The sequence below is a fragment of the Pongo abelii genome, chromosome 14, assembly GCF_028885655.2.
Source record: "Pongo abelii isolate AG06213 chromosome 14, NHGRI_mPonAbe1-v2.0_pri, whole genome shotgun sequence".
Taxonomy (NCBI): domain Eukaryota; kingdom Metazoa; phylum Chordata; class Mammalia; order Primates; family Hominidae; genus Pongo; species Pongo abelii.
In genome coordinates this window covers 56,444,119-56,460,580 of record NC_071999.2, presented here as the reverse complement: position 1 = coordinate 56,460,580, position 16,462 = coordinate 56,444,119, and the positions used below count along the sequence as shown (strand labels likewise).

At 38.3% G+C, this 16,462-nt stretch overlaps 1 long non-coding RNA gene across 4 annotated transcripts in view; it reads right to left on the bottom strand.

Moving 5' to 3' along the window:
* Positions 1-16,462, bottom strand: part of LOC100935816 (uncharacterized) — a 90,589-nt gene that overhangs the window by 57,608 nt on the left and 16,519 nt on the right. For 2 of the 4 annotated variants that reach the window (XR_010136787.1, XR_010136788.1), the window contains one exon: positions 16,170-16,292. This is a non-coding gene — a long non-coding RNA (uncharacterized LOC100935816). Of the gene's footprint in view, positions 1-12,509; positions 13,258-15,659; positions 16,293-16,462 lie in introns of those variants that run through there. The other 2 variants (XR_008512689.2, XR_008512688.2) reach the window with 2 other exon arrangements.

The following is a 16,462-nucleotide window of genomic DNA, read 5'->3' as shown; positions in this document are numbered from 1 at the left end:
ATAGATGCAATAAAAAATGATCCCACAGAAATACAAACTGATCCCACAGAAATACAAACTACCATCAGAGAATACTATAAACACCTCTATGCAAATAAACTAGAAAATCTAGAAGAAATGGATACATTCCTGGACACATGCACCCTCCCAAGACTAAACCAGGAAGAGTTAGAATCCCTAAATAGACAAATAACAAGTTCTGAAATTGAGGCAGTAATTAATAGCCTACCAACCAAACAAAAGCCCAGGACCAGATGGATTCACAGCTGAATTCTACCAGAGGTACAAAGAGGAGCTGGTACCATTCCTTCTGAAACTATGCCAAACAACAGAAAAAGAGGGACTCCTCCCTAACTCATTTTATGAGGCCAGCATCATCCTGATGCCAAAATCTGGCAGAGACACAACAAAAAAAGAAAATTTCAGGCCAATATCCCTGATGAACATCGACGTGAAAATCCTCAATAAAATACTGGCAAACCAAATCCAGCAGCACATCAAAAAGCTTATCCATGATGATCAAGTCGGCTTCATCCCTGGGATGCAAGGCTGGTTCAACATATGCAAATCAATCAACATAATCCATCACATAAATAGAACCAATGACAAAATCCACATGATTATCTCAATAGATGCAGAAAAGACATTTGGTAAAATTCAACACCCCTTCATGCTAAAAACTCTCTAAGCTAGGTATTGATGGAACATGTCTCAAAATAATAAGAGCTGTTTATGACAAACCCACAGCCAATATCATACTGACTGGGCAAAAGCTGGAAGCATTCCCTTTGAAAACCAGCACAAGACAAGTATGCCCTCTCTCACCACTCCTATTCAACATGGTATTGGAAGTTCTGGCTAGGGCAATCAGGCAAGAGAAAGAAATAAAGCATATCTAAATAGGAAGAGAGGAAGTCAAATTGTCCCTGTTTGCAGATGACATGATTGTATATTTAGAAAACCCCATTGTCTCAGCCCAAAATCTCCTTAAGCTGATAAACAACTTCAGCAAAGTCTCAGGATACAAAATCGGTGTGCAAAATTCACAAGCATTCCTATACATCAATAATAGACAAACAGAGAGCCAAATCGTGAGTGAACTCCCATTCACAATTGTTACAAAGAGAATACAATACCTAGGAATACAACTTACAAGGGATGTGAAGGACCTCTTCAAGGAGAACTACAAACCACTGCTCAAGGAAATAAGAGGACACAAACAAATGGAAAAACATTCTATGCTCATGGATAGGAAGAATCAATATCGTGAAAATGACCATGCTGCCCAAAGTAATTTATAGATTCAATGCTATGCCCATCAAGCTACCATTGACTTTCTTCACAGAATCAGACAAAACTACTTTAAATTTCATATTGAGCCAAAAAAGAGCCTGCACAGCCAAGACAATCCTAAGCAAAAAGAACAAAGCTGGAGGCATCACACTACCTGACTTCAGACTATACTACAAGGCTACAGTAACCAAAGGAGCATGGTACTGGTACCAAAACAGATATATAGACCAATGGAACAGAACAGAGGCCTCAGAAATAACACCACACATCTACAACCATCTGATCTTTGACAAACCTGACACAAACAAGCAATGAGGAAAAGGATTCTCTATTTAATAAATGGTGTTGGGAAAACTGGCTAGCCATATGCAGAAAACTGAAGCTGGACCCCTTCCTTACGCTTTATACAAAAATTAATTCAAGATGGATTAAAGACTTAAACGTAAGACCTAAAACAATAAAAACCCTAGAAGAAAACCTAGGCAATACCATTCAGGACATAGGCATGGGCAAAGACTTCATGACTATAACACCAAAAGCAATGGCAACAAAAGTCAAAATTGACAAATGGGATCTAATTAAACTAAAGAGCTTCTGCACAGCAAAAGAAACTATCATCAGAGTGAACAGGCAACCTACAGAATGGGAAAAATTTTTTTGCAATCTATCCATCTGACAAAGGGCTAATATCCAGAATCTACAAGGAACTTAAACAAATTTACAAGAAAAAAAACCCCATCAAAAAGTGGGCAAAGGATATGAACAGACACTTCTCAAAAGAAGACATTTATGCAGCCAACAGACATATGAAAAAAAATGGTCATCATCACTGGTCTTCAGGGAAATGCAAATCAAAACCACAATGAGATAACATCTCATGCCAGTTAGAATGGTGATCATTAAAAAGTCAGGAAACAACACATGCTGAGAGGATGTGGAGAAATAGGAATGCTTTTACACTGTTGGTAGGAGTGTAAATTAGTTCAACCATTGTGGAAGACAGTGTGGCGATTCCTCAAGGATCTAGAACCAGAAATACCATTTGACCCAGCAATCCCATTACTGGGTATATACCCAAACAATTATAAATCATGCTACTATAAAGACACATGCACACGTATGTTTATTGCGGCACTATTCACGATAGCAAAGACTTGGAACCAACCCAAATGCCCATCAGTGATAGAGTCGATAAGGAAAATGTGGCACATATACATCATGGAATACTATGCAGCCACAAAAAGGATGAGTTCATGTCCTTTGCAGGGACATGGATGAATCTGGAAACCACCATTCTCAGCAAACTAACACAGGAACAGAAAATCAAACACCGCATGTTCTCACTCGTAAGTGGGAGTTGAACAATGAGAACACATGGACACAGGGAGGGGAACATCACACAAGGGGGCCTGTCAGGGGTTGGGGAATAGGGGAGGGATAGCATTAAGAGAAATACCTAATGTAGTTGACAGGTTGACGGGTGCAGCAAACCACCATGGCACATGTATACCTATGTGCACATTCTGCACATGTATCCCAGAACTTAAAGTATAATAAACAAAAGTTATTCTACTATTAAAAAAAAAAAATCTTTGCCTAGGTAACTCAGTGGTAGGGGTGGGACAGCAGACCTCCTAGTAGGGAAATCATTGCAAATACAAATTACATCAATGCAAAGAAGGATGTTTGAGGAGTTCAAGGAATTTAGAGTAAAAAATAAATTTTTGGCTGGAATAGTTACAGATTAGTGAAGAGATGGGTTATAAGAAACATATAGGATTCTGATAGGTCTTTATATGGCTAGTATATTAATCAGAGAACCAATAGGATGTATATGTGGATATGGAGAATGGGAGTGATGAAGGAAGAGAGAGATTGCCTTAAAAAAATGGCATATGTAATTGTGGGTGCTGACAAATCTGAATTCTGCAAGGCAGGCCAGGAGGGAAGAGTTGATGTTACAGCCAGAGTCCCATGGCAGTCTGGAGGCAGACTTCCTTGTTCCTTGAGAGACCTCAGTCTTTTCCTCTTAAGAATTTCAACTCTTTCTCCTAAGGCCTTCAATTGATTGGATGAGGTCCATGCATATTATGAAGACTAATTTGCTTTACTCAAAGTTTACTGATTTAAATGTTAATCTCATCTGAAAAATACCTTCATAGAGACATCTAGACAGGTGCTTGACCAAATATCTGGGTACCATGGCCTGCCCAAGTTAACACATAAAATTAACCATCGAAGCTAGAAAGAGGAAAGGCAGAGTTGGGTAGGCTATAAATGTTAGGTGAATGATTTGGCATTTTAAATTATGTCATGTACATATAGCACCAGGGGCATAGTGGCACACAAATTATAATTCCCTTCCTCTGTAGAAAGATTTTGAAAGTTGTAGGTAATTGAGTAGCATGATCAAAGCAACACTTATAACAGATTTTTTTGGTAGCATTGGTATGATGTATTGAAATAGAATAAGACAAGGAGAAGGGATAACAGAACTCCATTGCCATGGATCAGGCATGAAGGAATAGATTGATCACTTACTATGTGTCAGGTATGAATATGTGCTTTAGATACACTATCTCATGTAATGCTCATAAGCATTCTGTAAAGTAGATACTACCTGATCAATGAAAACCTGAGGCTGGGCATGGTAGCTCACACTGGTAATCCCAGCACATTAGGAGGCTGAGGCCAGAGAAACACGTGAAGCTAGGAGTAAGAGACCAGTCTGGGCAACAAAGTGAGACTCCGTCTCTACAAAAAAATTTTAAAAATTAGACAGGCATGGTGGCAGTCACCTATATAGTCCTAGCTTCTTGGGAGGCTGAGTCAGGAGAATTGCTTGAGCCTAGGAGTTCAAGGTGGCAGAGAGCTATGATTGCACCACTGTACTCTAACCTGGGCGAAAGAGTGAGACCCTGTCTCAATAATAATAATAAGGAAAACCTGAGACCTCCTCCCTCCCTCTGCCCAAATAAACTTGCCCAAGATCTTACAATCAGTAAATGGTGGAGATAGGATTCAGGTCCAAGCCTGAACCAACAAGGCTGTTAGTAACAAAAGATAGCAGCGATAAAGCCGATTCTAATAACATTAAGGAATTGAAAGGATTTGTCAACTAATAAGTCTTAGTGATAGACAGAGACAAGGAGATAACTGCACAATTTTGAAACTGGATAGACTTTTAGCAGGAGAAACCTGGATCTTCAGGAAAAGTAGGATAGTCCATATTTGGAGCTGGTTTTAGAAGAGTTAGAGATTTGGGATTTATTCAAGAAGTGTTCATTTAATGGCAATCGTGTGCCAAGCATTATTCTAGGCCCTAGAGATCTATCAGTGAACAAAACAGACTAACACCCCTGTCCCTACAGTTTCCAGTATGGAGAGACAAAAAATAAATAAGTAAATAAGTTTATGTCAGCACAAAGCATTGTGGAGAAAAGTGGGAAAGGGGAATAAGCTAGGGTCAGGGTAGTCAGGGGAGACCTCGTGGAGAATTCATTCAAGTGAAGACCTCAAAGGGGTGAGGAAGCAAGTCATGCGGATGCCTGGGGGGTGGGGGGAGACACATTCTAGCCAGAGGGAACAAGAAGACTGAGGGGAAGGAGAGTAACAGACAAGGTCAGAGTCTCATTTTGTAGGATCTTATAAATTGTAAAGAATTTGGCTTTTATTCTGAATGAGATTGGTGTCATGGATGTGACTTCTATTTTAAAAGCATCACTTTGGCGGCTGTGTTTAAAATAATGTGAAGTGGAGATGGGCATAGTGGTGCACATCTGTAGTCCAAGCTACTTGGGAGGCTGAGGTGGGAGGCACTCGAGTGCCCAGGAGGCTGAGGCTGCAGTGAGAATGTTCAGAATGTTCTGTGTCGGCACTGATAGGCTCAAGGCTACAGACCTCATGATGTTCATGCCACTGCACTCCAGCCTGGGTGACAAAGTGAGGTCTCAGTCTCAAAAAAAAAAAAAAGAGAGAGAGAGAGAGAAGTGGAATAAGGGTAGAAGCATCGAGATCAGTGAGGAGGCTATTATAACAACCCAGGAAGAGTTAACGGTGGCTTAGACCAGGGTGGAGGCGGTGAGAAATGGTCAGATACTAGACGTATTTTGTAAATAGCAGACCAGATATGTTGATGATTTGAATGTGAACTGTAGGAAGAAAATGTGTGAATTTCAGGGTAGAATATTTGTATTTAAGTAGCACTATCTAAAAGCTCCCAGTAACATGAAGACTGGAGTGTGAGGAAGGGGACAATAGTGAAGACAGAGATTTGAGAAACATTCAAGGCAGTGCTATCCAAGTAAGGCAAACTTTAGACAGGATCTCTGAAGAAAAGTGGGTGTGTGTACAAGATGTAAATATACAGCTAGGGAACATAATGGAGGAGACTGAATAGCAATGTGAAGGTTTAGAGAGTAGGAAGAGGAAGCAAGAGTAACAGGGGAATAGGATATTTACCGTCATCAATTCTAACTCACTAGATTTTGTACTTTGTGACTCAGTCTTTGAAAGAGAATGAGTCAACATAGTACTATTATTGCTATTTTTGGAAGTCTCCTACTAATGGTGATATTATCCAATCCTATTTGTGATTAAGGCATTTATCGTTTGCATTATCACATAACACATCTAACAGTTGACAGAACTTTGATTTGACAAATCAGAGGGGTGACTGGTATTCTTTTACCTTTTGAGTGCCTTTTGTTTCAGGCTGCTTAATCTGTACATATGAAAAACGTGTTACACTCGCCTGTGATGAGCTGTCTTCTTCTTTGCATAGGCAGTAACCTCATTCTGGCTTAGATTCTTTTTTAAAAAAAAAATGTATAAAACACTAGGATTAATTCACTGTTCATTTTCTGTGCTTATACATCCTTAACAGGAGCGAAAGTGGCTTTCCCTTTATGTGTTTAAAGGACTCTGTGAATTATAGTTAAAAGCGAGTGTTACATAAGCAAGGACCTCTGTGCACAAACAAGTCCAAGATTGAATGGCAGAGTGAGGCATCTCCTCTTTAACAGAAAGAGGCATTGAACTATTCAGAATGTTCTGTGTTGGCACTGATAGGCTCAAGGCTACAGACCTCATGGAAGTGTGGAGTTTTCAACAAATGTCCTCCAACTTGACTAATTTGGATTTGGTTTTTCCTCATGGTCCTAGGTCAGCAATACTCTTTTTTTGCTTGCATCTCATCAGCTATGCTCACCACTGTGCAAACTCGCGGTTATAATTCAGTTAGGCCTCCTCTGCATCTCTACACCCTGTGAAGCATCCCCCTTACACCCTCTCTTTTCCACAGACCACAAAAATTTTTTTCAGCCTGGGAATGCTCCCTTAACCCTTTCCTACTGCTTTGTCTGAATATATTTAGTGACTGAGAACATGTTTACCTTATGATTATCATTATCAAGAAATATCTTCTAATGCATAATGGATTCTGACCTAAAGATTTTTTAATTTAGAAGCTTCAGGTTTCAAAAAATATATTTGTACATTTTCTCACCAATACTAATTAACATAAAACAGACCAGAATGAACTTGTAATAGCACAAGCCAGAACCAGTTGAGAGATTACCATATGCCAAGCATTTTCTATCTTTTAACTTGTTTAATTCTTAAAACAAGTCTATGAGTCAGGTATTACTGTTATGCCCATTTTACAGATAGGACAACTGAGTCTCAGACCATTATTAAATGTTGTTAAACATGCAGGTCATACAGCTATAAATTGGATTTGAACTCAAGCTGTCTGTCTCTGCAGTCCACATGGAGTTCCTACACTCCTCTGCTTCTGTACTTGTTCAAGAAGAACACTTCATTTATTTTTATAGCTGAGCCCTTTGAGTTTCTTAAGGGTGACAGCATTATTGGCATTTTGGATGGGATAATTCATGGTTGTGCGGGACAGTCAGTCCCACATTTTGTAGACTGTTTCATATCCTTAGTTCCTGGCACTGAAAGTCAGTGGTTCACTGCCTGACCTTCATCCATCATTGAGAAATGAAAAATGCCCTCATACCTTTCCAAATGTTTCCCAGTTAAATGTCTCTGGCTGAGAGTCAACAGGGGGAAAGCCTGTATCAATTAAAAATAAATAAATGCATGCGCCCCTGCTTTGTGTGTGTGTTTGTGTATACCAGAAGTTTTCTAAAAGTTTCATAAGTTTTTATAAATAAGTTTACAACTTTTAACAACTGCTATAACTTTAAAAACACAGCAACATAAGTGAAAGGCAGATAAAAGAATCAGGTATGAAAATGAGGTCTTTTTTAGGTATGGCTGCAATGCTCCTCTTTATTATTTGTGAATAAACAATTTTGAGGCTAAAGATCATGTATAGTTTAACACTCATTATAAAGTAAGATAAACTCTACTGTTTACCCATCTGCCTAGCAAACTTTTTTTTTTAATAGTGCAAAGGTAAACTTGAATTCAGCCTGTGCCAAATCTCAAAGTCACACATCTGAAAGTCACGATTTTTTTCCTATGTTTATCTTTGGCCGTCAAACTTCAGACCACTACACAAATGCCTGTTGCCTTTTTACCAGCTCCAATCCTTCCTCAACAAAACCACAATAAGCAAAAATATTTAGTAGAGTAAAAGTGAATTTTGGGGTCTTGTCTTTTCTAAGCTATGCTAGGTACCCTTTACGAGACTGTACAATTGGAGCTAAATCTTCAAGGTCATCACATAACTAAACCACTTACAAGGCTGAAATGTGAACTTTTCTTAACTCCATTTTTAAATGACTCATTCTCAAGGATGTTATAACAATGCTCTGAGCTATGTACTAGGAGGAATACATTTATTTAAGGAGGAAAAAGGGTCAATTATAAGATGTATCTTGAAATAGATACACTTAGAAGTTCCATCCCCTTTTCTTCGCTTATTAAAATAGCCTACCAGCTTTAAACAAAACATTTTATAATTTTATGATGTATCTTAGGAACTGTCAATAAGGTAACAACATTAGGTTTTGTTCTTGCCCTCTATTGCCTAGATGTTTTGCAATATGCTCTCAGTGCTTGAATAACATAGCAGATGAGATGCCTTGATGTCCCTGAGGATTTAAAATTTAGGCCTCTTATTATTAGAACCATTAATGATGATGTTGAGATTTAAAATAAGAATATCCCTTTGAAAGCTATGATATGACAGACAAACCTACATACTCTGTGGTAGAGCAGAGTGTTGAAATACATATTATAAATCAGGCAAAATGAAAGCAACTCACAAAAAATGTTTTAGCAGTTTCTTAACATTTGATTTATTGAAACTTCCCTAAAATAATTTCATACCTGAGAAAATAAGGCAGCTCATACTTTAGGAAGTATTTTATCCATGTGTGTATGCATTTTTATTTCATTTTTTTTTAAACCTCTAACCTGTCACCCATTTTTACTTACCCTTTCTTTGAGTAAGGGTTGGAGATAGCTAAGAGAAATAGGGCATCACTTGCACTTACCAGGCCCTTTTTTGTGAAAGAAAATGGCAGTATCCTGTAACTGGAATTTCTGGTGGCTTCCTGCCAGGGGAGTTTGCTTAGCTTGATCTGTGAAAAAGAGCAAACTATTGGATCTGAATAGGTTTCAGATTCCTTATGAAGGTGAAAATGGTCCTTGAAGTATAAAAGGATCTTGTTGGTGAGAAAAATAAAGAGCACTTTAACTTAAATTAAAATTTTTTATCTGCAAAAGGCTGAATGGATTAAAGGGAGACAGCAAGTAACAAGAGTGAAATGTTTAGGAAAAGCTCAAGATGAAAAAAATTGTATTACTGTAGAATGAGGGTTCTACCTAGAAAAATATAGATGAATCGGACCAGGAGTTTAGAATAAGGCATGTAACCTAATCATTCACGAATTCAACAAATATTTGAGCAGATATTATGATGAGTAAGACATGGCCTCAAGCTCTGCTACATACTGGAGCTGAGTATTGAACCAAGGGCTCAAGAGTCAGGAGTGGTTTCCTGAACTGGGTTTGGAACAGTGATAAGGAGTCTAGCTAGATAAGAGGATGCTGAGGATGGCAAATGGAGTTCTGGGGGAGAGGGCAATGCAGAAAGAAGGAGAGAACTATATTAGCAGTCATAAAAGATATAGTTATCCTGAGAAACTACAATTTAATTAAACTTAGTGAAATGAGTACACATTCTTCTATTTATGTGGGAAGGGAAGGAACATAAAACAAGTTGGGTATTACAAAGATTCTACAATGGAGATCATGAAAAACTAGAAAGAAATATAAATATGGAAGGAGTAAAGAAAACAAGCTAAAAAAGTACCATCTGGATGGTTAAGAAGTTTAGGAAAAAATGGAAAGAATTAAACATGTGCATTTTATTTCAGCTATTTCTAAAATATATTTATAACTAAACAAATTCTCAGGGGGAAGGGAGGGATAGGGAGAGATTTGTTAAAGGATAGAAAATTACAGCTAGACAGGAGGAATAAGTTCTAGTGTTCTATACCATGTATAGATGTAGGATGACTATAGTGAACAATAACATAGTTTCAAATAGCTAGGAGGATTATGTTCCCAACACAAATAAATGATAAATGTTTGGGATGATGGATATGCTAATTACTCTCTCTGATCCCTATAGATTATAGGGATCCAAAAATCACAATGATGAATATGTACAATTATTATTTGTCAATAAAAAATAAAATTAAACAAATGCTCCATCATTGAGCCTGACTTCAAGCAGTGAGAATGTTGCCAATGAAATGATAGTGTTGACATAAGTACCATTAAGAACAAGACATATGCTAAATTGGGGTAAAATAGGGGTTGTGGCATCAGTATGAAAGAAGTGAAATTAGGCTAAATGAAATAAGTTAAAGAAAGACAAAAGGTTATCTAAAATAAGCTGAATTACAGGTGATGGGAAAAATCTAAGTCAAGAAAAAATAAGCAAGAAAAAGTTCAAAAGAAAAAAGCATGTACGACTTACTGGTGGAATTTTGGTAGCTTAAAAACTGCAATTTGAAGATATATATATATATAAATATTAATTAATTGGATAATGGAGTCAGGTATTTTAGTAATTATGTAGAAAAAAATAAATCTTGCAATAAAGGGGAAAAGTTTGGGTTTGAACTTTATATATTGACTGAATTCATCACTTACAGAATGAATTCAATGAACTTTTAGAATGGCTAGAGTCCCTTCCTTTTTACACACACACGTACATCCACTCCTTTCCTATTTATTTCACATTAAAGAAAATATTTAGGCAAAGATTTTATATGAACTGCTTTGCCCACTTATTTAAAAACAATGACTTACATGATTAAAGTCCAGTGTAACAAAACGTTGGATTGTTTTTCAGCTTTTTGTTTTATCATTGTATTGACTGCACACAATGTATCTCGTGTGTGAGAGACGTTAGTCTAGTCGTTTTCATATCTATGAAATTCTGCTAACATTTTTAATGTACGTGTGAAAAATGATTTTAAAAATATATAAAATGACAAATAAATATTTGTCTTTTTCCTCTTATTGCTTCACAAAATCAAGAACCCTATATAAAACTTCTGGTATTGCCATTGCAGTGGTAATGCCTACAGCAAACTAGAAATTCTTGTGACTGAAATAAAAAACCCACCAGGAATGATGGCATGTGATTGCTTGAGCCCAGGAGTTAAAGTCCAACCTGAGCAACATAGTGAGACCCCGTCTCTAAAAAACAAACAAACAAACAACTCCAATGATCCCCACATACACATCTTTTGAAGGTCAAGATCTTTACTTAACAATATATGAGTAGTACAAATAAATATTTATGGTAAAATTTTAATGGTTCAACAGATGTTATTTTTTGAACACGTCACCCATTGGAATAGGCTTTATTTATGATATGATACATAATTTAATGATAAATATAGCCACGCATTGCTTAATGGGATACATTCTGATAAATGCACCACTACATGGTTTCATCATTGTGTGAACATCATAGAGTGTATTTACACAAACCTAGATGGTATAACCTACTCCACACCTAGGTTATATGGTATGGCCTATTGCTCCTAGGCTACAAACCTGTACAGCATGTTACTGTACTGAATACTGTAGGCAATTGTGACACAGTGTTATGTGTGTGTGTGTATAAACACTAAAAAGGTACAGTAAAAATATGATATAAGAAAACAAAATGGTAACCTGGATAGGGCACTTACCATGAATGCAGCTTATAGGGCTGGAACTTGCTCTTAGTGAGCAAGTGAGTGGTGAGTGAATGTGAAGACCTAGGACATTATACTACTGTAGACTTTTTATATAAATACTGTATGCTAAATTTATATAAAAATGTTTTTCTCTTTTCAATAATTAGCTTACTGTAATTGTTTTGCTTTATAAACTATTTTCTTAACTTTTTTTTTTTTTTTTTTCCAGACAGATTCTCTCTGTTGCCCAGGCTGGAGTGCAGTGGCGCAATCTCCGCTCACAGCAACCTCCGCCTCCCAGGTTAAAGCGATTCTCCTGCCTCAGCCTCCCGAGTAGCTGGGACTACAGGCACTCGCCACCATGCCGGGCTAATTTTTTGTATTTTTAGTAGAGACGGGGTTTCCCCGTGTTAGCCAGGATGGTGTCGATCTCCTGACCTCCTGATTCGCCTGCCTCGGCCTCCCAAAGTGCTGGGATTACAGGCGTGAACCACCCCGCTGGCCTTTTTTTTTTTTTTTTGAGACAGAATTTCGTTCTTCTTGCCCAAGCTGGAGTGCAATGGCGCAATCTCCACTCACGGCAAACTCCGCCACCCGAGTTCAAGCAATTCTCCTGCCTCAGCCTCTCGAGTATCTGGGATTACAGGCGCACACCACCACGCCCAGTTAATTTGTTTGTATTTTTAGTAGAGAGGAGGTTTCACCATGCTGGCCAGGCTGGTCTTAAACTCTTAACCTCAGGTGATCCACCTGCCTTGGCCTCCCAAAGAGCTAGGATTACAGGCGTGAGCCACCGCGCCTGGCCTTTTCTAACTTTTTGACTCTCCTGTGATAACACTTAGATTAAATCACACGGCCGGGCGCGGTGGCTCACGCCTGTAATCCCAACACTTTGGAAGGCCCAGGCGGGCAGATCAGGAGGTGAAGAGATCGCGACCATCCTGGCTAACACGGTGAAACCCCGTCTCTACTAGAAATACAAAAATTAGCTGGGGGTGGTGGCTTGTGCCTGTAGTCCCAGCTACTCGGGAGGCTGAGGCAGGAGAATCGTTTGAACCCGGGAGGTGGAGGTTGAAGTGAGCTGAGATCATGCCACAGCACTCCAGCCTGGTGACAGAGCGAGACTCTGTCTCAAAAAAAAGAAAAAAACAAAAAACAAACAACACACACACACACACACACACACCCTCACAGCTGGAAGCAGTGGCTCACGCCTGTAATCCCAGCATTTTGGGCAGCTGAGGCGGGTGGATTGCTTTTGTCTAAGAGTTCGACACCACCCTGGGCAACATGGTGAAACCCTGTCTCTACTAAACATACAAAAAATTAGCCAGGCGTGGTGGTGCATGCCTGTAGTCCCAACTACTCGGCAAGCTGAGGTGGAAGAATCACCTGAGCCCAGGGAAATCAAGGCTGCGGTGAGCTGTGATGGCGCCACTTCTGCCTGGGCAACCAGAGTGAGATCCTACCTCAAAAAACAAAACAAAACAAACCCCCCAAAAGAAAAAACAAACACATATACATTGTATCCCTGTACAAAAATATTTCCCTTCTTTATATCCTTATTCTATATGCTATTTTCTATTTATTTACTTTATAAACTTTTTTGTTAAAAACTAAGACACACACACACACATTAGCCTAGGCCAGCACAAGGTCAGGATCCTCAATGTCACCGTCTTCTATCTCCACATGGTGTCCTGCATGGTCTTCAGAGGCAATAACAGGCATGGAGCTGTCATCTCCCACCATAACAATGCCTTTGGATACCTCCTGAAGGAGCTGCCTGAGGTTATTTTACAGTTAATCCTTGTTTTATAAATAGAGGAACATACTCTAAAATAATCATAAAAAGTTTAATATACTAAATATATAAACAAGTAACAGTCATTTATGATCAACTATTATGTAGTGTACATAACTGTATATACTTTACTTTTATATGACTGGCAGAATAGTAGGTTTGTTTACACCAACATCACCACAAACATATGAGTAAGCTGTTGTGCTATGACATTACAGCTGATGTCACTAGGCCCTAAGAATTTTTCACCCCCCCCATAATCTCATGGAACAGTTGTATATGTGGTGCAACCATGATGGAAACATCATTATGTGACTGTACAATAAACAAATATTTTCAAACTCATAAAACACAAGTAGAGGAAAAAGTTACTTATATTTTAAAATTTTTGAGACTGTAGTGCACATTCATTGTCCATTGTTCAAATGATAATCTAATTAATCAAATTAGTTTTTAAAAGTTGTGGTACCAGTATTTTAGTGCAAAATGGCAGTTTAGTAAAAATTTGTTCTTCCAGTAAAAGTTATCTTATTACCACATTGGATTCATTGCATGTATGAAAACACTGCACAATTACTATGAAAGAAATTTGGAAACATTACCACTTGTTTTATCTTTTCTAACAAAAGAAGAGCTCCCCATTTTTCAGCATCTAATAGATGACAGGTATAAGCCAGGAACCACACATACATTCTTTCTAATCTTGGCAACAGCCCAACACCTATCCTCACCTTCCTTACTAATTGCCTCAGTTTGGTTGGAGGTGGCCATATGTGCAGCCAAAAACTACATTTCCCAGCCTCCTGTGCAAATAGAAATGGCCATGTGATATAGTTGGCAAATCAGATCAATAGTTGGCCACTTAGGCACAGTTCTAGAAAATCTCTTGTTTTTTTTTTTGAGACGGAGTTTTGCTCTTGTTGCCCAGGCTAAAGTGCAATGGCCCGGTCTCGGCTCACTGCAACCTCTGCCTCCTGGGTTCAAGCGATTCTCCTGCCTCAGCCTCCCAAGTAGCTTACAGGCACCCACCACCACACCTGGCTAATTTTTGTGTGTTTAGTAGAGATGATGTTTCACCATGTCAGTCAGGCTAGTCTCGAACTCCTGACCTCAGGCAATCCACCCAACTCGGCCTCCCCAAAGTGCTGGGATTACAGGTGTGAGCCAGAAAAATCTCTTTTTTTAAGGAAGGCCAGCTCAGCTGGCATGCTTTCTTTTCTCCTTCCTATTACTTCTACCAAACCAAACCTACAATACTTGAGGTGAGTTAGGTAATTATGAGTTGACAAACACATATTGAGAATGGCTGAACAAGAAAACAGAGAAAGCTTAATGTTCCTGATGACATTATGAAGTACACAGTGGACAGATGAGGCCTGGACTGACTACCTCAGACATATGTGATAAAAATAACCCTCGTTTTTCAGGTGAACCCTTGTTATTCCCAGATGAATGAAACTCTCAATTGATTCATCCACAAAGAAAATGTTGACTTTTAGTCTGACAAGGGACAACCAGCTGGTAGAAAATAGAATAATTTGATACATAGATATCAGAAGAATTAATGATCTGATTTAAAAGTGTTTTGAGATCCTTGGATTTAAAGTGCTATATATCATGGAGAAGACATAATGTTAAGGGCTATATAAACATTTCCCTTAATTTTATTTCAATAAATTTCTACCTTGGGCAAGTTTATTTAACCCTAGTTCTCAGTTTACTCATTTTTTAAAAATTAGAGACAGATGGGGTCTTGCTGTGTTGCCCAGGCTGGAGGGCAGTGGCTATTCACAGGTGCCATCCCACTAATGATCAGCATAGGAATTTTGACCTGCTCCATTTCCAGCCTGGACCAGTTCACTCCTCCTTAGGCAACCTGGTAGTTCCCTGTCCCAAGAGGTTACCATATTAATGCCAAACTTAGTGCAGACACCCACTTGGCATAGCACACTATAGCCCAGAACTCTTGTGCTCAATCAGTTCTCCTGTCTGAGCCTCCTGAGTTGCTGAGACTAAAAGTGCACACCACTATGCCTGTCCATTTACTCATTTTTAATACTAGAGAAGTGCACTCAATTATTTCTAAGATTCCTTACAGAGAAAACTATTAACATGCTGTACACATTGGCTTATCATGAAAAAACAATGATGATGACAACCTAACCTGCTCCTAAATGCATAATTCCTCATAATCTTGTGAATACAAGTGAGCCATAAATGTTCATGATACAAACTTTAGTATGTAAGAATCATATTCTCCCTAAGAGTTAGAGGAACAGTTTAAGAAGATATGTAGTATTAGATGCAGTACTGAGGATTCACATGAAAGTGCTGAATGGAGTCACTAAAAGAACATGGACTCCAGTCTTTATTTTTGCTTTTCTAGATAGATTGTGCTTTTATTAAAAGAATGATCAAAAGTACCATACAAATACAACACAGGATATAGTGAAAGTTCCCTTATCCAACACTGGTATTGTGATTGGTGAAGGGAAAAAGTCAATTTAAACAGAGAAATTTAAAAATGATACATACATATCTTTAATTTTAAATTTTAACTTAAACTACAAATGTATTTCATTTGCCAGCAAAATATCTGTAAATTTCTACTCACTTTTTTGAGACTTTTGCAGTTGTTTTGCTTACACTTAATTTGCCAGTAATTTCTTTAGTGACTGACTTTTGTTTCATATTTCACTGGTTTACCTATTTAATTAATTAATTTCAATAACAAGTTTAACTGGTATAAGCAGGTTTGAGAAAAAGGCAACTGACTTCAGTAGCATAAAACTTGTAGTAGGAGCAGAGGTTCACAAATGTATCAGAGGGAATTCTACTAGTTTTGAGCTACAAGCATGTGTTAAAGAACAAGAGCCAGACATGCTGATTTGTACCTGTAGTCCAACTACAAGGGAGGCTGAGGCAAGAGAATCACTGGAACTCAGGAGTTCGAGGCTGCAGTGAGCTATGATCATGCCATTGCACCCAAGCCTGGGCGACAGAACAAGACCCTATCTCTAAAAAGAAAAAGTAAAGAAAGAAGGAACAAGGAGCATCAGTTAATCTGGCAAATTAAGTAGATGTAATGAGAACTCCTTATGTGCCTATCATCAGTGATAGATATTGCATAATAAGATGTTAAGCTATTTTATTCACACTTTCTTTTAGAACATGGGTCTTTGGAGAT